Source organism: Grampus griseus (genome assembly GCF_964374135.1).
Source record: "Grampus griseus genome assembly, chromosome: 15".
In the NCBI taxonomy this organism is placed as follows: Eukaryota; Metazoa; Chordata; class Mammalia; order Artiodactyla; family Delphinidae; genus Grampus; species Grampus griseus.
The window spans coordinates 40618623-40644765 of NC_139009.1; the positions used below are offsets into that span (position 1 = coordinate 40618623).

At 36.6% G+C, this 26143-nt stretch overlaps 1 protein-coding gene across 37 annotated transcripts in view; it reads right to left on the bottom strand.

Moving 5' to 3' along the window:
* Positions 1-26143, bottom strand: part of NRXN1 (neurexin 1) — a gene marked incomplete at its 5' end in the record, with an annotated part of 1123860 nt that overhangs the window by 140055 nt on the left and 957662 nt on the right. The window lies entirely within an intron of this gene.

Here is a 26143-nt window from a genome sequence, read left to right on the forward strand (position 1 = left end):
AAATACATTCAATCTCTTCTTATTCCAGATTAGTAATTTATGAACACCAAACTTAATACCATCTTCGGCACACTGAAGCATCTAAAATAGGCCTAGCATACTTTATGTCCTATTCAGAGAAGAGAAATTCTTATTCATCTCATTTAAGGAAACCACAAAGTCTGAATAGTTCTTGTATATTCCACACAAATTGGTTTATCAACCACTTGGACATCACAAGGGAATACATCTTGCATCATCAAATATGTTATGATAGGAAAAGGCTTTGACAAAAGTGACTTTGAGTGTCCTTCAGTTTCATTTAAAACTCGACAGATTGAGGCGTATGACATTTGAAAAAAATTATGTGCTCAAATATTTGCTTTTTATTAAACTATTCTAAAGAAGGCATGATAACTTCAGGAACAAATACAAGCCACAACAGTGGTCCCTATTCATAGCTCTAAACTAAGTGGGAGCCTTGATTCTTTGAATAAAAAAATTATCTGATAAAAACATAGTTTAAATTGACCTTGAATAATGCTTGCAAATAGATGACTGTTTTCTTGATCTATGAAGCACTTAGGAAGAATCTAGACTGCCATCTCAGCACTCAATCGTGTATATTGTCAGAAGCTTTTCTATTCTATGAAAATTAACTAATGTGGAGTTTTGAACTAAGACATTTTGGTAATAGCTCACGTGAGGACTCAGAGGTGAAAGAAATGGTGAATGGTAGGTAGTACTGCCCACAAGAAAAGACTGGAGCATTTTACCAGGGAAGATAAAAGATACATTTTTCTCAGATTTAGAATAATTAACAAATGTTTTCTTAGGCTAGTTTTATTCATATACTATACTTACCACAATAAACCCACCATATTAGTCACACACTTTTAGAGAAAGAGAAAAGAACTATCATTTAGACCTTATCAATTTGTCCTTTGAAGTTTTATATGACTGAAAATATTTCATACATTAGTATTTAATTGAAAATGTAAATACCAAAGTGGAACCAAATATATAGTTTAATAAAAACATTGATATCTAGCTCTCTGTAGTATGAAATTATTAAAAGGTTATAGTATTTTATCCTATGGGAACACATTTTTGGTATATTGATAATTTTTTTAAAAGGATAAAATAGCATGAATTCCAAGCCTATCTTTGTTTTCAAGAAGTGTGTACATTTTACGTTCTCTGTTGTGTGCCTGTATACATATATCAATATATTTGGAAAAAGATACTAAAATTTAGTATTACTTGTCTTATGGCAGCATGATTCTTGATGAATATGTATTTTGGCTTCTATGTGATTTATGTAATGAACATGTTTATGTACATAATTTGATAAGCAAATTAAATACTTTCAAAAACACATTCCCTTTGCTCTATGGACTTGTTTGCAGAGCAACACTCATACCAATTTACACTATTATACCTCTCCTGACAACTTTACAATTATGTGGCCCCTTGTGCTGTTTTTCATGCTGGAGTGTTCCCATCATCAGAAATGATCTATTTCCTCAGACACCGCCCAAATCTAGGCTGCAAATCACCTCTTGCCCAATTACTACTACAATATAATAACAGACATCTCTGCATCCTCTCCACAGCAATCCCACCCATTCTCCACAGGTCAGCCAACACCCTATCAGGCCGCTTGTCTATTATAACCCTCCCATTGCCTTCAGGATAAAATCTCGACCACCTGATGAGGCTTATGATGACTTCCGTGATCTGGTCTCTTCCCACCTCCCCTGCCCCATCTCATGGCTGTCACTGTCTTGCTCTCCTCTTTCCATCCTCATGAGAATTCTTTCAATTCTTCTAAAGCCCTCCTTTTACCTCTGGACTTTTGCACTTGTACTCTCCTCTACTTGCAAGATTTTCCTCACTCCCATCCCATCCCATCCTCACCTTTCCTTAGCCAAACATGACTCATTAATGGAGTCTTCTTGGCAGGAACACTATTTCCTCAGGAGGTCTTCCCTGATGTCCCCAAGTTAAATTAGGACACCTGAATATATGCTTTCCTGACACCTGATACATGCTCTTTTGAAACAAGCACTGACCCTGTAATTGCATATTCAATTAATATTTTCTCTCTGAACTCTGAAATTCCATGAGGTCAGGTATTATGTGTAGTGTTTATTGTTGTATTCTCAGTGTTTGCACAATATCTGTCATAGAACCTCCTATGAAATATCTGTAGAATGAAGTAGCAAAGGAAATCTTGTTTTAAATTCTGATAGCTTCTGTGGCACCATTATCTCATCTCCACAGGCTAAAAACATTCAGAGGAAAGCAAATACTTGTGCCAGAGGATAGATCACATGTAGCTAAGCCTCCCTTTGTACTTTCCAAAGGAAACATCAAATATTTCAATTATAATTTTATGTCTTTAATATCACTGATTTGAACATCCGTACAATCAGTTCATTATTTTTTTTATAATAACTGCCCTGTGCCACAAAACGGATAAACATAGTTATTATTAGTAGGGAAAGTAGAGAGAAAAGTCTTAAATAATACAGCTGGAGGAAATGGAAGCCTTTTGAATGATTTTGAAAAGAGTACATAAAAATGCAAGAATACATATACACCCACATGCATACAGACATACAATTTGCCCTCATACCTTTAACTGGCACTCACAGAACAATTAACATGATCGATATGGTATGATTTAAATCAACAATAGTTTCTGAAGATTCTTGAGACTCAGCTAAAAAGAGAACCTACACTGCATTCCCAATGAATAACAAAGAGGTGATCTAACAACAACAAGAAAAAAATAAGAGTGGGCAGCAGAGATAGGTATAAAAAGACACACTAATTTTTAAGACAGATACCCACACAAATGGGCTCATACAATCCCATAACCCACAGATTTCAGATGTCTTCTAGTCGAGAGTATTTTTTTAATTGAAATATTTGATTTTGAAATCCAAGGACAGACTTTATTCTTAGTTGGCATAATGGATAGGAAATCAGATGGCGTTTACTTCAGTATATGTTGACTTTATTCTCCAAATCCTTTGTTTTTCTACTAGAATATAAAACTAATAACTTTTCTTGTGACAAAATTGTATATAGGGGCTTCCCTGGTGGCGCAGTGGTTAAGAATCCGCCTGCAAATGCAGGCGACATGGGCTTGAGCCCTGGTTCGGGAAGATCCCACATACCACGGAGCAACTAAGCCCGGGTGCCACAACTACTGAACCTGAACTCTAGAGTCCACAAGCCACAACTACTGAGCCTGCATGCCACAACTACTGAAGCCCAAGTGCCTAGAGCCTGTGCTCTGCAACAAGAGGAGCCACCACAATGAGAAGCCCACACACTGCAACGAAGAGTAGCCCCTGCTCGCCACAACTAGAGAAAGCCTGCACACAGCAACGAAGACCCAACACAACCAAAAATAAATTTTTTAAAAAACTGTATATAAGTACATTATCAACAAACAAAGGCACATCTAAATAGAGTGACAATGTCTTCCTAACAGATGATTCCCAAACCCCTCTTAGTATTGGGTACAAAATAGCTCCGATTGTTTAAGTTCACCAGGAATAAGCCCACAATTTGCCTCTACTTCATGATTTTCATTAACAAGCTGCACATGGAAAGGCATAAATGAAGTACATTATTTTAAGAAAATGCCCTAAAAGCATTTCATTCCTTTACAAATTCATGGTGATATGTTATTTATAACATATCCAATAACTCTGCATGATTGTATTCATTTTATTTAATCCTGTCCTTACTTTGATATGCTTCTAAAATTTTACATGCAATATAAAGGACATAAACAACCCATTTGATCAGGAAAGGTCAAAGATAAATATAATTTCTGATGACCTTTACTTTTCTTTGGAAAGTGTTGGGATCTGATACCAAGCATGCTGGGATGTAGAAACACTACATGGATTTTCTTTGGACAGTCAAATGTTGCAGGCTTATACAGATAGAAGAGGTTAAAAACAAGGCAAGTGTACCTGAAAACTGAAATCAAATGAAAGGCGAGAAACTATTTTCAACTTCAAGTATCCTAAATCAGAGGTAAGGATAAAGCAGTAATGACCCACTTGTCAAAGACCAATTCATTTTGGAATTATAAAAAGTGTCCAAGTAGAGTTTCAACTTTTTAAAAAGCATGCAAATCAACTACAATAATCTACTGAATACACGAATTAGGTTTATAAAGCCAGAGCTTCTCACTGAATAAAGGATAATAATTTAGTTGCATACTTCCTTTACCCCAATAAAAGTGGAATGAGGTTTTTCTTTTGATTTACTTTCTTTTTCCTCCAGTTAATTTTATGTGGGTTAAAATTGTTGTTACCTCCACTGAAAATGTCACCAGCAACATACATGTCTCTGCTGAAGTAATTTTCAAACAATAGAACAGTATGTAAAATGTGGTTTACTTTTCATTTTGAAGGATTCAGTAATTTTTTTAATTAATAAATTTTTAAAAAATTAAATATAATTGATATATAACATTATATCAGTTTCAAGATTCAGTATTTTTGACAAGAAGCAGGACCCATCTAGTAACACTACTACCAATTGATAGGTTCTAGCTCTAATTGGTGTGGCCATTTGGGTATAAGGTACTGTACATAATGGATATTTCGAACAAGGTTCCACAGGTGGAGAATAAGACGGAAAATCTGATAATTCATACTTAAAAGTGTAGCACCCTCAATTTTGATTGAATTCAGGATAGTTTTACTTTCCCACCTAACCGATAATATTTGGTCACACTACAGTATATTAATTTTTTATAAATCAGTAGACTTCAAGGAAACAAGAGTAATTTCAAAGAATCAAGGTAAGCAGCAAGGAGTAATAAAACTCAAATCCTTGAATTGGAGTTAAATTTCATGGTGGTACTCAGAAAACAAAGGGAAATAAAATTGTAATCATATTTTTATGACTATTGGTCAGTAGAGACAAGCTATATGAACTTCGCTAACACATATTTTTCTCCTCTCATTTTCACAGATCTCCCCTGATGTGTAATTTCTCTTCAGAAATAAAAGTGGCAGTTTTGATAAGACATAGTAATATACTTGGAAAACAATAAGGAAAAGCAACTTTATGAACCCAACATTTGTTCAGAATAATCTGAAAGTGAAAACAAAGATACTCGCTTCTTCTGAAGGTTTCCTGTTTCCTCTTTTTTAAGGCTAGGAAAGGAAACACAAAAGGGTTCTTAAATGCTGTACATACTTCCAGAGAAGATTAGGAGTCTGTTTTTAGACTTTTTGTTTTTAAATGAGAACATGGCATTTGGCTGTGCCTAGGCCCATAAAGCAAAGTAAAAGTTTAACAAAGTTTTGCAAAATTACTCTAGTTTTAAAAGCAGCATTATCACATTATTTCCAACTACATGCTGTACGAATAGTTGTTGTACAAACCATACAATACAGTAATATCTAATTTAGCTGGCAAGGCTCCAAATAAGTAGATTTTGAACACTATTGACACTCCTCAAGGGGCAAAGTTGTGAAAAAAATATAGCTGTTTTAATGAAAATATCTGTTCTATGTATTACATGATTTGCTGTATCGTTAAGATATGTACATAACAAACATTTGGCTCCTGCCTACTTCGCCAGTTTCATCTTGAACCATTTATTTCTAACTCTTTAAATTCTAGTCACTGTGGACTTCTTTCAAATTCTACAACCAAGCTAATCCTCTTCGAAGGTGCCATTCACCGTGCTTTGCAAATTTCCTGCATTTCTGTGTACACCTCAACACTCCCACCCATCCCAACATGCACACAGACACAGACATCTGAGTCTGGCCAACTTATTTCTTCTTTTGATATTAGCTTATATGATTCTCAGGAAAGCATGTTCTGGATCCCTCCACCAAATTAACCTAGAGCCTTCCATTGTGCATCCTTGTAACACTTAGTAGCAGTAACTGTAATTGTGATGAAATGGTTTCACGTAACTGATTCTAGATTATGGGTTCCTTGCAAGTAAGGACTATGTGTGGTCCATCTGTTCACTGTTTTATATACATACCTATATATATATTTGAAAATACACAAAGTGAATTTTGCTTGGACTTCATATTGCCTTTTTTTCTTCCTTGCCCACCTCTTATCTCTGCTCTCATGCCACTCATTGATAGTCCAAGGCATGCATCCATGTCTACTCTTCCTAGACATATCTCATGTACCCAAAAGACTTCACTTTCCTTCTCTAGTTCCAATAGTCAAATCCTTTGTTTCTTTAGTACAGCTTAGCTATACATTAGGAAAGCAATCTGACTCAATGAAGTTAACACATAAGCACTGTGTACTCAAAGTACTGTTTCAGGTATACATCAATACATCTCATAGAAACTATTATTAAAGGGTTTAGATTTTGGCTGGGGAGTCAAGGGCCAAAATGAGGAAAGTTAAATGGAAGCTCAAGATAATAGATAACTATGCATACGTATAAATTAACCACTGCTTGAATTGTAGTTGCCACAGAAGTTCAGACAGGGCATTGGATTAGAACAGACAAAGGTGTGATAGAACCCAAAGAATTTTACCTAGATCACAAGCAGTCTAAGTTTTATTGAAATAAAAATCAGATAAAAATGTGTTGTAATGTGGATATTAACACCCCAAAAGTTGATAATTGATTATTCTGTTTAATTTCATAAAGCTCTACACGCCTACCTCTATTTTTTAAGTAAATATATTCTCTAAAAGAATATATTTTGACTCAAACTAATTGCAGATACAAATAAAAATGGTTAAAATACATATGCCATGCAAAGTGAAACTTGTAATACACACAATGTTAAAACTATTGAATAAAATACTATGCTATCTCTTTGGTGGGGCTAATGGCAGACTCTGGGAGGGCTCACACCAAGGAGTACTTCCCAGAACTTCTGCTGCCAGTGTCCTTGTCCCCACGGTGAGCCAAGGCCACCCCCCACCTCTGCAGGAGACCCTCCAACGAAAAGCATGTGGGATCTTAGTTCCCACACCAGGTATCGAACCTGCACCTCCTTTAGTGGAAGCGTGGAGTCTTAACCACTGGACTGTCAAGTTTGATGGTTCTGCTGACGATCCAGTGGGGATTCCCAAGCTGAAGAAACTGCTGGCTGGCCACTGTGGGCTGGAACTCTGGCACTCAGAAGTGAGTTGCCAACCAGAGGGCAGACAGCAGAGGCAAGAAGAACTACAATCCCGCAGCCTCTGGAATAAAAACCATATTCACAGAAAGACAGACAAGATGAAAAGGCAGAGGGCTATGTACCAGATGAAGGAACAAGATAAAACCCCAGAAAAACAACTAATGAAGTGGAGATAGGCAACCTTCCAGAAAAAGGATTCAGAATAATGATAGTGAAGATGATCCAGGACCTTGGAAAAAGAATGGAGGCAAAGATGGAGAAGATGCAAGAAATGCTTAAGAAAAACCTAGAAGAATTAAAGAACAAACAGAGATGAACAACACAATAACTGCAATGAAAACTACACGAGAAGGAATCAATAGCAGAATAGCTGAGGCAGAAGAACGGATAAGTGACCTGGAAGACAGAATGGTGGAATTCACTACTGTGGAACAGAGAGAAGAAAAAACAATGAAAAGAAATGAAGACAGCCTAAGAGACCTCTGGGACAACATTAAACACAACAACATTCGCATTATAGGGGTCTCAGAAGGAGAAGAGAGAGAGAAAGGACCAGAGAAAATATTTGAAGAGATTATAGTTAAGAACTTCCCTAACATGGGAAAGAAAATAGCCACCCACGTCAAGAAAGCGCAGAGAGTCCCGTACAATATAAACCCTAGAAGAAACATGCCGAGACACATAGTAATCAAATTGACAAAAATTAAAGACAAAGATAAATTATTGAAAGCAGCAAGAGAAAAATGACAAATAACATACAAGGGAACTCCCATAAGGTTAATAGCTGATTTCTCAGCAGAAGCTCTACAAGCCAGAAGGGAGTGGCATGATATACTTAAAGTGATGAAAGAGAAGAACCTACAACTAAGATTACTCTACCCAGCAAGGATCTCATTCAGAGTCGATGGAGAAATCAAAAGCTTTACAGACAAACAAAAGCTAAGAGAATTCAGCACCACCAAACCAGCTCTACAACAAATGCTAAAGTAACTTCTCTAAGTGGGAAACACAAGAGAAGAAAAGGACCTACAAAAACAAACCCAGGGGCTTCCCTGGTGGCGCAGATGGTTGAGAGTCCGCCTGCCGATGCAGGGGACACCGGTTCGTGCCCCGGTCCAGGAAGATCCCACATGCCGTGGAGTGGCTGGGCCTGTGAGCCATGGCCACTGAGCCTGCGCGTCCGGAGCCTGTGCTCCACAACGGGAGAGGCCACAGCAGTGAGAGGCGCGCGTACCGCAAAAACAAAAAACAAAAAACAAAAAACAAACCCAAAACAATTAAGAAAATGGTCATAGGAAAATACATATTAATAATTACCTTAAACGTGAATGGATTAAATGCTCCAACCAAAAGACACAGGCTTGCTGAATGGATACAAAAACAAAACTCATATATATTGCTGTCTACAAGAGACTCACTTCAGACCTAGGGACACATACAGATTGAAAGTGAGGGGATGGAAAAATATATCCCATGCAAATGGAAATCAAAAGAAAGCTGGAGTAGCAATACTCATATCAGATAAAATAGACTTTAAAATAAAGAATGTTACAACAGACAAGGAAGGCGAGTACATAATGATCAAGGGATCAATCCAAGAAGATATAACAATTCTAAATATATATGCACCCAATATAGGAGCAACTCAATACATAAGGCAACTGCTAACAGCTATAAAAGAGGAAATCGACAGTAACAAAATAATATTGGGGGGCTTTAACACCTCAGTTACACTAATGGACAGATCATCCAAAATGAAAAAAAATACGGAGACAGAGGCTTTAAATGACACAATAGACCAGATAGATTTCATTGATATTTATAGGAAATTCCACCCCAAAACAGCAGATTACACTTTCTTCTCAAAGGTGCATGGAACATTCCCCAGGATAGATCATATCTTGGGTCACAAATCAAGCCTCAGTAAATTTAAGAAAATTGAAATCATATCAAGCATCATTTATGACCACAATGCTATGAGATTAGAAATCAATTACAGGGAAAAAAACGTAAAAAACACAAACACATTGAGGCTAAACAATATGTTACTAAATAACCAGGAGATCACTGAAGAAATCAAAGAGGAAATCAAAAAATACCTAGAGAAAAATGACAATAAAAACACAACGATCCAAAACCTATGGGATGCAGCAAAAGCAGTTCTAAGAGGGAAGTTTATAGCTATACAAGCCTACCTCAAGAAACAAGAAAAATCTCAAATAAACAATCTAACTTTACACCTAGAGGAACTAGAGAAAGAAGAACAAACAAAACCCAAAGTTAGCAGAAGGAAAGAAATCATAAAGATCAGAGCAGAACTAAATGAAATAGAAACAAAGAAAACAATAGCAAAGATCAATAAAACTAAAAGCTGATTCTTTGAGAAGATAAACAAAATTGATAAACCATTAGACAGACTCATCAAGAAAAGGAGGAAGAGGACTCAAATCCCTAAATTTAGAAATAAAAAAGGAGTAATTACAACAGACACCGCAGAACTACAAAACATCCTATGAGACTACTACAATCAACTGTGTGCCAATAAATGGACAACCTGGAAGAAATGGACAAATTCTTAGAAAGGTATAACCTTCCAAGACTGAACCAGGAAGAAATAGAAAATATGAACAGACCATTCAAAAGTAATGAAATTGAAACTGTGATTAAAAATCTTCCAACAAACAAAAGTCCAGGACCAGATGGCTTCACAGGTGAATTCTATCAAACATTTAGAGAAGAGCTAACACCCATCCTCCTCAAACTCTTCCAAAAAATTGAAGAGGAAGGAACACTCCCAAACTCATTCTATGAGGCTATCATCACCTTGATACCAAAACCAGACAAAGATACTACAAAAAAAATAAATAAAATTACTGACCAATATCACTGATGAATATAGATGCAAAAATCCTCAACAAACTACTAGCAAACAGAATCCAACAACACATTAAAACGATCATACACAATGATCAAGTGGGATTTATCCCAGGGAGGCAAGGATTCTTCAATATAAGCAAATCAAACAATGTGATACACCATATTAACAAACTGAAGAATAAAATCCATATGACCATCTTAGTAGATGCAGAAAAAAGTTCTGACAAAATTCAACACCCATTTATGATAAAAACTCTCCAGAAAGTGGGCTTAGAGGGAACCTACCTCAACATAATAAAGGCCATATACGACAACCCCACAGCAAACATCATTCTCAATGGTGAAAAACTGAAAGCATTTCCTCTAAGATAAGGAACAAGACAAGGATGTCTACTCTCACCACTGCTATTCAACATAGTTTTGTAAGTCCTAGCCATGGCAATCAGAGAAGAAAAAGAAAAAAAAGGAATACAAATTGGAAAAGAAGAAGTAAAACTGTCACTGCTTGCAGATGACATGATACTATACATAGAGAATCCAAAAAATGCCACCAGAATACTAGAGCTAATCAGTGAATTTGGTAAAGTTGCAGGATACACAATAAATGCACAGAAATCTCTTGCATTCCTATACACTAATGATGAAACATCTGAAAGAGAAATTAAGGAAACACTCATATTTACCATTGCAACAAAAAGAATAAAATACCTTGAAATAAACCTACCTAGGGAGACAAAAGACCTGTATGCAGAAAACAATAAGACACTGATGAAAGAGATTAAAGATGATGCCAACAGATGGAGAGATATACCGTGTTCTTGGATTGGAAGAATCAATATTGTGAAAATGACTATGCTACCCAAAGCAAGCTACAGATTCAATGCAATCCCTATCAAATTACCAATGGCATTTTTTACAGAAGTAGAATAAAAAAACCTTAAAATTTGTATGGAAACACAAAAAATCCCAAAGCCAAAGCAGTCTTGAGGGAAAAAAACGGAGCTGGAGGAATCAGACTCCCTGACTTCAGACTATACTACAAAGCTACAGTAATCAAGACAATATGGTACTGGCACAAAAACAGAAATATAGATCAATGGAACAAGATAGAAAGCCCAGAGATAAACCCACGCACCTATGGTCAACTAATCTATGACAAAGGAGGCAAGGATATACAATGGAGAAAAGACAGTGTCTTCAACAAGTGGTGCTGGGAAAACTGGACAGCTACATGTAAAAGAATGAAATTAGAACACTCCCTAACACCAAACACAAAAATAAACTCAAAATGGATTTGAGACCTTAATGTAAGACCGGACACTATAAAACTGTTAGAGGAAAACATAGGAAGAACACTCTTTGACATAAATCACAGCAAGATCTTTTTTGATCCACCTCCTAGAGTAATGGAAATAAAAACAAAAATAAACAAATGGGACCTAATGAAACTTCAAAGCTTTTGAACAGCAAAGGAAACCGTAAACAAGACGAAAAGACAACCCTCAGAATGGGAGAAAATATTTGCAAACGAATCAACGGACAAAGGATTAATCTCCAAAATATATAAACCGCTCATGCAGCTCAATACTAAAGAAACAAACACCCCAATCCAAAAATAGGCAGAAGACCTAAATAGCCATTTCTCTAAAGAAGACATACAGATGGCCAAGAAGCACATGAAAAGCTGCTCAACATCACTAATCATTAGAGAAATGCAAATCAAAACTACAATGAGGTATCACCTCACACCAATTAGAATGGGCATCATTCTACAAATCTACAAACAACAAATGCTGGAGAGGGTGTGGAAAAAAGGGAACCCTCTTGCACTGTTGGTGGGAATGTAAATTGATACAGCCACTATGGAGAACAGTATGGAGGTTCCTTAAAAAACTAAAAATAGAATTACCATATGACCCAGCAATCCCACTACTGGGCATATACCCAGAGAAAACCATAATTCCAAAAGACACATGCACCCCAACGTTCACTGCAGCACTATTTACAATAGCCAGGTCATGGAAGCAACCTAAATGCCCAACGACAGACGAATAGATAAAGAAGTTGTGGTACATATATACAATGGAATATTACTCAGCCATAAAAAGGAACAACATTGATTCTTTTGTTGAGATGTGGATGGATCTAGAGACTGTCATACAGAGTGAAGTAATTCAGAAAGATAAAAACAAATATCGTATATTAACACATGTATGTGGAACCTAGAAAAATGGTACACATGAACCGGTTTACAGGGCAGAAGTTGAGAAACAGATATAGAGAACAAATGTATGGACACCAAGGGGGTAATGCCGCGGGGTGTGGGGTTTGTGGTGGGATGAATTGGGTGATTGGGATTGACATGGATACGCTGATGTGTATAAAATTGATGACTAATAAGAACCTGCTCTATAAAAAAATAAATAAAATACAAAAATTATTTAAAAAATACTATGCTCGTTGGCAAGAATTTGAGGGCAATATGCTATAATGAAAATATTTGTGTTAGGATGGAGGGATCATGAGTGATCTTTTTCAAATTTTAATTTAATATTATTGATACTGTATTTATAGGTATTCCAATTTTGCTCCCACCATTTCTTAAACAAAAAAGAAGCATTTTCTACAAATTAAATGTAGTGCCTTAATTCAATGTTATAGCAAGAGAGGGTGGCACACCCAAGTGCCCTGTCAGTCAGCCCACTTATACAGCTAGAAAGAGGACTCAAGTAGGGTAATGCTATATTCGTGACTTATGCTTCAGAAGCCACTCCAGCTCCTTCTGTGAAACAGCAGGCCTTTGTATCCAGTTAAACAATATCTTCATATGAGACTGCTGTGATGCTGGGCATGGAAAGCCACGTCTACTGCAGAGTTCAACAGTGCTTTGGGGAAGAAATTAGAAGCTAAGTGCATTTCTAACTGGCTTAAGAAATTTCTCCCTTCATGTCCCTCTGTTATGTGGAACTACATTAAGAGATCTAGTGTGCCTTTATACAAAGATTTCTAAGAGCATGTGCTACTATTAGCTACTTACATTCAAAAATTTTATTTTGGATATTGTTCCATCAGAAGAATTAGAAATAAAGGTAATCTTGTGAACTTTGGATGTCATTGCCTGTAGGTAATATTTACAGGTTCTTCCCTAAGCCTTCTAGGCTGTTGGGTTCCTAATGCAAAAAACACTGAAGTATCATATCAAAAACTAGCAGCGAGAAATGAAAAGCAACAGGGACAAGCAGATAAGAAAATACAGAACGTACTCTGATAAATTAGAGGTCATATTCTGTTATCACGCATACTAAAGAGTTCTTTTGTGGTAGTCGTGTAGCATTTAACACAGAAGAATGGTTTAACAGCTACAAAAACAGACAGGGCCACTGATGGATACCACTCAGTTGTGAGACTAAGAAAAATGAAATGCAAGAACAGACCCACAGTACCTTACAAATGGCATTTTGCCATTTTCCCAGATATGAGAATCTTAAGCCCTTTCTAAATCAACATTTAGGCTTATTCTACACAATAGGAACTCATATATATTCTAAGACTTCTTTTCCCAGTTCTTGATTTCTGAAAGTCAGAGAAATATGTGGTACAGCTGGATTTTCTACCTCCTCATACCAACTTTGACTTTTAGTGTATTCCTCTTAATATTTAGACTGGTCTATGAAAGAGGAAATAAGTAAATGTCTCCTACATGGTCTGATATAGCCCGTAAATGGTACTGAGAAAGTTCCTTATCCTCCAGTGAAGAAAAGTAAGTCTCATTACTACTGCATTCTAACCTCATTTTCAATGGACTTCAATCTCTCTCCTCTACTTGTAATTGGAAGGCAGGAAGATTTTTTTCAATTAGAAAGATGGGGTTTGTCAACTGCACACAAATTATTTACGATTAACTGCCCTGGAAGTGCAAAGGATAGGCTGAGATACAGCTGTTGAATCAAGGCCAGCCTCTTCAGTTTCATAAAATGTAAAACCTCTTACATAAAACAACCAGCTTTTTCTTTTGTAGACAAATGAAGCACTATGCATTTGAACTAAAAACCCTAAAATAACTTTCCTCCAGTAAAATTTTGTTTTGGCTGTCAGCAATTATTTCTTAGAAGAAAGTACTCATGTGGTCAGATTCATTGTGGAACGAGAACCCTTGGTGGTTAAGATACTGGGCTTTAATTCCTGGGTTCAAATCCTGGCTTTACTATTAACTAGCTGGGTAACATTGGGCCAGGAGCCTAACACCTCTGAGCGTCAGTTTTCTCATCTGTGAGATGAGTATTTGTAAGAATAAGTGACATAATATATGTAAGTCTCTTAGTACAGTGCCTGGCACAGAGTAAGCATCCAGTAAATATAAGCCATTATATTATGATTGTGTCATTATCTGTTATCTGGTAGAATTTGCCTAATATGATATATTTAGAAATACAGAGATCACAGAAATTGTTTCTCAACCATATGAGCATAGGAAAGTAGTTGAGGTAGGTGTGAAAAAGAGTAGAAAATAAATCTATTTTTCTTTCCTAGGACAAAATATAGCCAGGGAGCTGATTTATTATAAGTGATGTCCTGAACCCTATAGGTGCTTTGTCAAAATCACTGCATTTTTTCCTAAGCAATGTCAGCTTCATTCTCAGAGGTTTATGCAAGGCTACGGGTAAACCAGTGGGAACAGCTGAAAGGAGGTCATTAGCTTGAGGTGGGCACACAAAAAGAAAAAGCCAAAGGCACCTGCCCAGGGGAAAATAGAATTTAGGGGACCACTATCTGTTCAGTGCAGCAGCATGGTGACAAAGCCGCTCCTGGAGTAAGAAAACTTTATTTTCAAAATGACATTTTAATCTGTATTTTAATGATTCTAAGAGATGCACTTCAACTAGAATGTCTCAAACTCTTCTTTTCCCCCCATAATGCTTGTGACAAAGAAGGGCCACAGAAACTGTAAACAGAAGCCGACGCCGTGTGGCCTAAAGCAAGTCAGTCCTATTATCTGTAAAACGAGGTCAGTGGACTGTAAGGCCCGCAAGACGACCTCCAGTGCTGAGGACTGACGGCCCCAAGTTTAAGGTAGGATCAAGAAGACATGCATTAGGCCATCTTGTTAAAACATTCTGTCTGTGGGTTTTTACGATGGATTTAATTTTAGAGCCATTAAAAACAAAATATTATCAATGTTTCTAACACTGCAAATACCTTTAAAGAGTATGAAATCTTTGACTTGGTAGGGTTTTTTTTTTTTTTTTCCTGTTCTTTTTTTAAACTATCTCATAGTTTGGGAAATTTATGAAGATTTTTGGTCGTCATCTACAGAGACCTTTATAATTAAGCCATTACATTTTTCTGGTATGTTTAATGTTCTAAGCTTGTCTTCTTTCTTCTTTCAGCTGTACAGACACACACCCCTCTCACCATGTAGACATTCCTCTGGCTTCTTTCTACCCACCCACTGAAGCATGTCACTGCTCTGACAGCCATTTCAAGAGGAGAAAGGCAGGCAGAGGTTAGATTTTAGGAGATTTCAATTTTATAAAAAGTAGGTAAGAGGATGGGAGGGAGGGAGGGAGTACATTATGACGTTTGAAAAGAGTAGAGGTTTGTCTCCTCTTCATTTTAAATGCTTAGCTCTAAAGAGATGAGAGGACAATTTTAAGAGGGAATCTAAAGGACTTCTTCAAATCAATGGCTGCTCTTTGCAAACCCCTTTGTCCAATATTTATCTAAGTAAAATCTCTTCTCGGGTATCTCAAGCACCTGTGATCTGGGGAACTGTACTTTGGGAGATATTCCTAGTTCAGGAAACATCCTCATGAGACTTCCCATCCAGTGAAATCTGACAAGAACAAACTTGAAAACCTGCCAGGTAGTGGCCCAAGTGTAACTCTGAGCCTGAGTGGAGATCACCAATTGAAATCCAGACATCCTACAGGATGCAGTAGGTACAGTAGTTTCATTGTATCACTTAGAATAAGACCATGAATTTCTCCACTGCCAGCAGTACTTCCCTTTAAACTTCAGCCATCTGTGATTTCTAGTGGATCCCTAAATACTGAACACAATGGAGAGAAGAGCAAAGTATAAAAATGTCCAACAAAGTTTAAGCTGATGCGCCATTAGTTAGGACATTGGGAATTGATCCCCTCACATGTTCTTCTCTGTCATTTTATAATCCAGCACATCTATAGTTAGATAGTGTCATTTTCAAGGATAGGGCTAAACAAATTGGGCCACACAACTCTGACCTAATTAACACTTCATTTAAATTTTTTCCCGAAGTCTTTGAAATCCAACTGGCGACTTGCAATGACTTCAGTGAAAATCAATGGTTTGTTGGCATCCTCCACACAAGAACCCTTCAAACACTTCCAGACTGTTATGAGCTGACTTGTGTCCCCCCCCCCCAAATTCATATGTTGAAGCCCTAACCCCCAGTGCCTCAGAATATGCCTGTATTCAGAGATAGGGCTTTCAAAGTTATGATTAAGTTAAAATGACTCCTTTATAATAGGCCATAATTCAATCTAGCTGGTGTCCTTATAAGAAGAAGACACACAAAAAGGCACCAGGGGCATGCACACAGAGAGAAAAGACCATGGGAAAACTCAGAGAGAAGGCAGCTATCTGCAGCCCGAGGAGACAGGCTTCAGAAGAAATTAACCCTGCTGACACGGTGACTTCGGACTTCTCTTCTCCAGAACTGTGAGAAAATAAATTTCTGCTGTGTAAGCCCCCTAGTCTGTGGTATTTTGTTATGGTGGCCCTAGCAAATTAACATAGAGATAATTTAAAACTATTTAAAATCATATATTGCTGGCTTATTCACAGACCTTTGATGTTAAGCAGATGTGATTGTATTTTGCCACTAATTGCCAAAAAGTCTAGAAATGAGTACTTTGGATTTGCATTTTAATGAAGTACTACATTAGTGTCAAACTCATATCCATTTTAATTTTGGTTAAATAATACATTTTGTCCTTTTCTGGATTTGCTGCAAATCATAATCTGCATCACAATTCTGATAGTTAAGCCCAGTTACAAAATGAACTCTACCAATTTATATTTTGTATTATTTCAGTTAAAAGATAATGATAAAATTGATTTTAGTATGAAATATATATATTTAGGCATTGTTCCATTATGTCTATAGAACAATTTTTACAAAAGGAGCTATTTAACCTTTCATATCATTAAATGAAATTTCTCAAATTAATAAAAATTATGTGATATTATCATTTTCTTTAGTTTGTGGCCCCCTATAGCTTCATTAACACAGATCACTGCAGTACTATTAAAAATTTTGCAAGAGGGAGGAGATATGGGGATATATGTATATGTATAGCTGATTCACTTTATTATAAAGCAGAAACTAACACACATTGTAAAGCAATTATACTCCAATAAAGATGTTAAGAAAGAAAAACAACAACTTGACAGAGTGTGGGGATCTTTCGATGTCAGTAAATACATAAAATCAATTTAAATTATTTTAACCCGTTTAAAAAAATTTTCGTGTTCGTGTTAGAGTTCTAATTTATTTTAAAAGTTCCCATGCCAAAAAAAAACCTACATAAGGTAAATCTCTACTAACGTTAATGGTTAAATTAGGTGAGATTCTTTTATTGAAATATACTGGTTTTCTTCAATTTACCAAGTATTGTGAGATCACAAAATGTTTATTGTGCCCACTTCCAAAACTCTAAAAACAAATTTTAAGTCCCAGAGGACAGAGCCTATATTATTCATACAAATTTCTATTCTTAGAAACTGCCTGAGGAATCTTTTAAAATAAACATAAAAATTATTCTGCAAGACGTTAATTAGTTTTTTGGGACTTGCTAAATAGTCATGCCAACAACAACAAAGAATAGCAACTTTCACTGTTAACTTGAAATATTTATCATCTGCTCAAAGCTGGATGGGTGTCTTGTTCTGTTCTCATTCTCTTTTGGGGCTTATCGCTGAAGAATGATGCCAATTCCAAGCCTCTGTGGAACAGTCCTGCCATAGCGTGACATCCTCCACTGAAAGTGCCCAGGGACAGTGAAAGGCCTGGCAAGTGGATAACTGTACCAGTTGGTGCTGAAACAGAAAGGCTTGAGTTCTATATGCATGCAATTATCTCAAGGTCCCTTCTATTTCCTGAGAAATTGGACACAGCTTTACCACTCCTACCTGTAGAGCCAGACTTCAATATACCTTTCGGCCTGCTTTTTACTTGGGAAGATGCTTGGTAGAAGGGAGTGGAGAAGCTTTGTCAGTGTCCTCGACTTCTGCTCTCTTCTAACGTTCCTGGGACCTGCATCCTTAAGAGGAGCCAAGCCTTCATCCTCAACGCCAGTGTCTTTCCATCTCCAGTCTCCATGCTATAATATAGTCCAAGCACCGTCTGGACTGCTGTATCATCTCCTACTTTAGCTCCAGACACTCATTCTGGCTCCCTCTAGTTTATTTTCCACACTTTTAAATGGAGGGGTTATTTGAAATAATGTGTTTCTGCCAATAGACTGTAAGCTCATGAGAACAAGGATTATGTCTGTTTCTGATCACCACTGTATTCCCTGCAGAGCGCCAGGCACATGGGAGATCTTAAAGGAATGTTTTTGAATGAATTACTAAATCAATTAATGAACTGTACCCTCTTAGACACTTGCTTCTTCCACTATCCCTTGTCCTTCACATTACCATACCGAATCTCTCCACCCTGGACTCTTTATCAGTCCTATCTCATGCTCCCAGCCTCTTCTCCATGATCCACACTCACTGATTCCATCCTACATTTCCTTCTAATGCTGCTTCTTGCAGGTGAAAATAGGTACCCACAACAGTGATTGTTTTTCTAATCAATACATTAGGAAAACAGAAGAAATTCCATAATAAGTTTATATACGAAGTCAATTCTCTTCATGAAATTTGACACAATGATTCTCTGCTAACTATGTGTAGGGACATACAATGATTTTAGTTTGGATAGGAAAATGGGGAGTCAAAAAAGTCATAGGACTACTAATCTTTTTTAGGAAGTCCTTGGGCATTCTGAGGAGAAACATCACATATAAGCTCTTAGACATACGTAAATACATTATATGCTTAATATTTCAATCAAAAAATAGACAAACATGAAGGAAAAGAAGGCCTATGCTATAATAACTTGGTATTTAATAAAGTTTATGCCGAAAGAGGTATATGCAAGCCACGTTTTTCTTTTCTTTTCGCTGGCAGTGTAGTACACTAAACAAACCTCTGAGCTGAAAAAGCGTGGGTAGAGGGTCCCAGGCCTGTCACTAATGACACGTATAAACAGAGATACTTTATTTGACTAGTCTTAAAACAAAAAAGATTTTAGGTTGCCATATTTTTGCATTTGATGACTAAGACATTTTATCTTATGACAAAGTAAGGGTCACAACATAGAATACTATCAAGAATACACAGCTTTTTAAACACTTTACATTGTCACGATAACTTGGGTGAAAATTATAGCACATGTAGCTGACATATTTCTCACCAAAAAAGAAAAGTGTCCTTTTAATAGCCCCAAGAGAATAAGTTTCCAGTTTGATATTTGTGAAATCTTGATTTTCTAAATATTTAATCTATAAGGCTATTAACATTTATGGAAATATATGATCAAGTCTGTCTGAGTTTATGGGAGTTAGAAAAACCCCAGGTTCAACTCTCAGTAATACACTCAACTCAAAGACATATTACTTAAACTTTCCAAGCGTCATCACATCTGTCAAATGGGGATAAATTATGAGATTATTTTTAAGAATGAGATGTAGGGCTTCCCTGGTGGTGCAGTAGCTGAGAGTCCGTCTGCCGATGCAGGGGACACGGGTTCGTGCCCCAGTCTGGGAAGATCCCACGTGCCACGGAGCGGCTAAGCCTGTGAGCCATGGCCGCTGAGCCTGTGCTCCGCAACGGGGGCGGCCACAACAGTGAGAGGCCCGCGTATAGCAAAAAAAAAAAAAAGAATGAGATGTAATTTGTGTTAAGCCCCCAGGTTCTGGTACATAGTTGGTGTTAACTCTATGATGGCTACTTTTGTTTTTATAGATTACACAGAACCACAGACCTGTAGAAATGAAAAATACTTTATAGCTAGAGTCTGGTCTAATTCCCAACCTATTAAGGATGGTTTTGATAACCTTGACATGTTGGCCTCTTGAACGCCACAGAATTAGAAGAGAGTAGGAAAGGTACCATGGCTTATTAAGAGTTTAAGTAAATTATCTCATAAAACTACTATTGTTCATGTTATTTCCGTTTAAAAGGAAATGAAAAAGTAAAGAGAGAACATCATCACACATTATGGGAAAATACAATAGACCTTCTTGTTTTGGTTTGGCTATACATTGAAATACTCTAATTGCATTCAATCATTAAACTTAGTTTTTCTAGTAAATGGCTTTTAGGTGTATTCAACACAAATAGCAGGAAAGTTCAAAGTATGAAACTGAAATTACAAATACAGCAAAAGAAAATAAACAAATACCTATAATCCTTGGATTCCTATTGCAAGGGCAAGAAATTGGTAACATTATGAAAGCTACTTAGAAAAATGTAAATCAGGAAAATCAGATTTCCAAAAAATGTCTATATGTGTAGAAACAAAAATATAAAAAATAAGATTCCAAAATGAAAAATATCAGACCTGAGAGAAAAGCATTTGATTCTACTATACAGCTCTCTCCATCCTCACAAATTCTACTCCTCCTATAGTCCATTTTGGGGAGCCACTGAAGAATTGAGAAGCAGGAAGATATATAATAAAAGCAATTTTAGGAAGGTAAGCATCTAGGCTGTACACCTAATGGGTTAACATAATGAAGAACATAGATAGTCTATAGCTGATGATAGGAAAATTGTGATAAAGGTCTTACATAACTAAAACAATGCAAGTGCAGATAGAAAATGATGGAAACTGGGGAATCATTGAAGGAGGAATTACTGGAAACTAGTGGCTACCATTGGATTTAGTGCTTTGACGGGATAACTAGAAATATTTTGATATATGGGGTAATAAGGTGAATTACGTAATTAATAACATGCTAGGAATGTCAGAGGGTAAGATGGTTTGGGGAAGATATAATTCAGTTATAGAGTAAGAATTCAATTGCAATCAGGAATATAAATCTTTGTAAAAATGAAACAGTTGTGCTCATCACTACCTATTTGCTCAGAATATATTAAAATTTAACAGGAACATACCATTAGCACCAGTTACCAGCCTTGTCCAGGTGGACACTACTAATTTCACTTTATCATCATAGATTCAGAAACGTGCTCAAATTCTCCTGAGAACCCAGGGGAACTCAAGCTGGAAACCTATGGGATGTCCCTAACCCTAGGTCCATGTTGAAACTGCCCCCAAAAGCATTCTTTTGTCATAGTATAGATATCCCTTAGAAACCCACAAATTCTGGAAGGAAGTGGTTCTGATTGCCCTTCCTTAATTACTCCCTCAGCTTTAGTTAGCAGGATTGTTATGAAGTTATCATAAATACCCCATCACAAAGAGCAAGACCAATTTTTGTGCTTCTTTGGAATCTTTAACCACCTGTGTTCTTGGGTTCATTCTCTCTCCTGTATGGAATGGCCCTATCACCAACATATGTCCATTCTAGACCAGACTCAGATGTTACTTCTTTTAAGCACTAAACGTGTGTATTCTCCTATCTACTTCATATCTCTTCCAGTTCTCATATTTACCTTTTGTGCTATGTAATCTTGTATTTCCCATACAATTCATGCTTCTCTAATGATTTATCTTTCCTCCCAAATTATACTTCAAATTCTTGTAGAGTAAAGACAATATTTTTTGCTTCTCTGTTCCCCACCGGTTTAGCCCACCATGGGACAACCATAAAGTGTGTCTTAATACATGCTCATTGGTGGATCACAGGAGTAACGGAGACTTTTGGCCTCCATCAGCTCCTTAATGTAGAATGTGTTAAAGAAATGGATAGGTCTAAGACTTCGTCTACTGTTAGCACTTTAAAGAATTTTATCCATTTTCTGATGCTTTTAAAAAAATTTCTAGTCGCTTACCTTTTTTCAATGCTTTCTAATTCAGCATGAAATAAATATTTGAGAAAAATAACTTTAGGCAGAAAGTGAAAAAAAACTATTTTGAACCCAAAATAAACATAATTTATGATACGTGAAACTTGATTAAGCAAAAGAAGATATTAAGCATCGATTTATGAATGACTGAGAATGTGTTGATATTTTAAGGCACTTTTAGTAGGAAAAAGGTAATAATTTCATATCTGGCTAAAGTTATTTTTAACCAGAATTATTTATTTCAGAATTATTATTTATATAATAATATTTAATTTTATTAATTAACTTAATATCTTCAGCTTCGCCACCTGAACAGGAATAATCCCAGCCAGCTAGCATAATGACTAACAGATTGATTCTAGTTTCTCCTCGTAAGAGACAAGCAATAGTCTCAATTCTATCTGGCAGTCTCATAGGTAAAGTGACGAATGTTCTGGATTGCCTAGGGCAGTGTTGGTATGTGTCTGTTATGCAGAAGTAACTATTAATAGTGTTTCTTTTCTCTCTCAGAACTGTGCTCATATGAATAGTGTTTACGGTCTCCTAATTATAGGGCACCATTGTGGGGAATTGAAGATGGAGACTTCCCTGATGGTTAGAGCCCAGACCAAAGGTAAGGTGCTTGGTATGAAGGAAAAGACAGCTCATTCTTTAGGGGACATCCTCTGTGTCAGGACACATGGCTTGCCGACCCATGCACAGATTGGATTCCAGCTTCCACTCATCCCCTCTGACGGGATATTGGTGAGTGCCTATAGTTAACTCACCAGTAGTAACTGTGTAACTATATGCAGTGGCCTGCCCATCAGCTAGCGTGGATTCCCTAATTCTCACGTATTAAAATTCAAAGGATCTCCAATACCTGATCCACATTCCCAACCTCTGTGAAATCTTCCCTGACTACCACACAGTACTCATTTCTTTAAATTTAACCAGAAAAGATTTTCTGTGCCACTCATTTACGTTGAACCCAGCCCTTCCTCAGTGATGTCTCTGTAGCGTTTTGGCTCAGGGTGGGTTTGGAAGGCACGAGGGGATGGGGCAATTACACGTCTGAGGTTTCCGGAAAGACTTATCTCCATGTGTGTGAAGCCAAGTCTGGTAGCCAAGACAGGATAAATTTGTTCTCAGAAGGAAATGCACATTAATATGGGGATATTAGTACCTATTGTAATTACAGAATTTCAAAACTAAACTACTTTGATCATTAGAGTGAGGCTAACACTTACTGAGTACTCACTACTTACCACGTTTTTATTAACTACTAAGTATTTTGAAACTAATAACTCATTGAAAATTCAAACTACCCTAAGAAGTAAGTACTAACATTAACCCATTTTACAGATCAGGAAACTGAAGTACAAAAAGAGGTTAGAGAACTGAGCCAAAAGTCACATTATCTATGAAGTATTGTAACTAAGATTTGAACCCAGAGAGTCTGACTCCTGAATTTTCTCTCTTAACCTCCACACTATCCCACTTTTAATCTTGTGGTAAGTCTATAGCCTAAGTCTGAAGTTTGGTCATTTGATGTGTAGTCTATATTTCCTATCACAATTTTAGTGTTTAAGAGGGGTATACAAGTTGGATTTGGCACTCACTTCTGTACTTAGGTAAGCAATACCCAGGAAAAAAAAGAATAACCAGAAGAGGAGGAGGACATAATCCCAAGGGAAAATTCCCAAGGGACACTTGAATGTTCTTTCAAGTTCTGAGCAGAAGAAAGAATAACCACTGGTATCAGGACCTCAGCACAACAAAGGAGCTATCTGGTGGGAACCAGGAAGAAATTTTTCTGATTTTTTTTTCTTACCGAGACTAAGAATAAATAGTGTAGACAGCATTGCATAATACTTCAGAGCACTGGAGTGAGCTTTGGGGTGTGTGACCTTGGCAAGTAACCTAATTTCTCTGTGTTTAGTCATCTATCCCAAGAAGATACTACAAGATTCTGTGAGCATTAACGAGAAAATGTATGTAAAAAAACCACCACAGTGCCAGTAGGGAGTGCCCAGCATAGAATGCCTAACTCACTGTTGCTGATGCTAGATCCTACCAAAGCCAGGAATTGAAATAAGCTCTGTGAACATCTGGGATTTGGGGTGAGTTCTCTTTACCTCTTCACCCCAATCCTTGAGCGACACCATTTTCTTTATTGAGTCAATGTGATGGATTTAATCTTCTATTTGAACTCTACTTCCACAAAGCACAAGCCTCATCTAATTATCCCCAGGTGTGTTTCCTACTGTGATCGCCACCATCCTGCCCCTCTTTTCTGCAAAGCAAACCTCTACGTTTTAAAAAGTTTCTATTTGTTTGTTTCTCCTCTAACCAGAAAATACACCCTCATCCAACTCCTCTGCCAAACTGAGCAATAAAAATAATAAATGAGAGAACTGAAGACTCCACGTGGACTTCTAAAATGCTCCAGCAAATGTGACCCTGAAAAATTGTTATGGCGTGCTACCAATTAGTTGACACTGCGTAGAAAAATGAAGCTAAATGTCCTTCTATTCTGTCCAGTTTTATATCTCACGTATCTAGCTAAAATACTTCATTGCTTCATTGGAAATACATATGGTAATATATAGACAGACTTATGTTAGTATCTTCTTTTTTGGGTTCTCAACGGTCACTTTAAATGTTCAGGCCACCAGTATAGATAATAGGCTCAAGATGACAAATTACTTCAATAATACTTAACATGAGGAAAGTTAGTCTCAAATTTCCAGGATGGGGGTTGGAACCTTAGATGCTTTCTAATGCAGTAAAACTCATAAGGCTAAAACCAAAACAGATTTTTAAATGTTTAAGATGAAAGTTTTTCTTTGAGAAATAGTCAACCCATGGGGCTAAATCTGACACAAAATATTCATAATAATTTAAATTTTAATATATGGCCTATTTAAAAGCTTCATACTTCAAAAGGTTTTCACATTTATTATGTCATTCTGTCTTAATTAAAAACTAAAATATCAGATTAGGTTACAACTTTGGATTATTACAGAAATTAGATTAATATTCCTTAGGAATAAATGTACTTTCCTAATAACCATATGAACATGTTAATATACAATTTAGTCACAACAATTATATCTAACTTAGTTTTACAAAGACATGAAGTTTTGTGGTTTAAAATCTTTTTTTCTGGAGTAATGTTATAATATACAGAATTGAATAAAAGGTATTTTTAAATGAAAATCATTAAAAATTTTTTTATTAAAAAATATTAAGTTAAAGAAAAGTTGTAAAAGATAGTAATGAGAGTTCGACATAACTTACATCTAGCCTAACCTACTGTTAACATCTTAAATAACCATTGGACAATTACCAAAACTAAGAAATTGATGTTGTTAGTACACTATTAACTAATGTAAAGACTTTATCAGGTTTTACCAGTTTTTAACTAATGTCCTTTTTGTGTTCCAGGATCCAGTCCAGATTCCCACATCGTATTTGTCGTGATTAGGCTGAGGTCACGAATTTTAATTGAGAATACAAAGAAAACCAGAGAAATAAAGTGCCTCTCTCAGCACATCATATCAGGAGGTGCATGAGGTCCATATTTCTTATTACTCGTGATGTTTATTTAACTCAACCACTTGGTTAAGGTGGTCTGCTGAGTTTCTCTGTGGGAAGTTTCTATTTTCCCCTTGCAGGAGACACTTTTAGATTACATAAATTACTAGCCTCTACTCAAACTTCTACCCATGAATTTTAGCATCTATTGGTGAATCTTGCCTTCAACAATTATTACTTTGAAGTTCTAATGTTGAATTTCTACTTCCATCACCCTTCTACATTTGGTACTGGAATTCTTCTGTAAGAAAGAGCGGTGCCCACTCCCGCACATATCTATCTATCTGTCTGTCTATCTGTCTACTCAATCACTTAATATCAGTATGTGCTCACAGATATTTATTTCACTATTTGGGTTATAATCCAATACTATATTTTGTTGCTCAAATAGCTCCTTCTGGCTAGTAGGAGCTCTTTCAGATTGGTTTCTGTGTCCTTCTGTCATGCCTTTATATCAGGGGTCAATAAACTGTGGCCGACAGGTC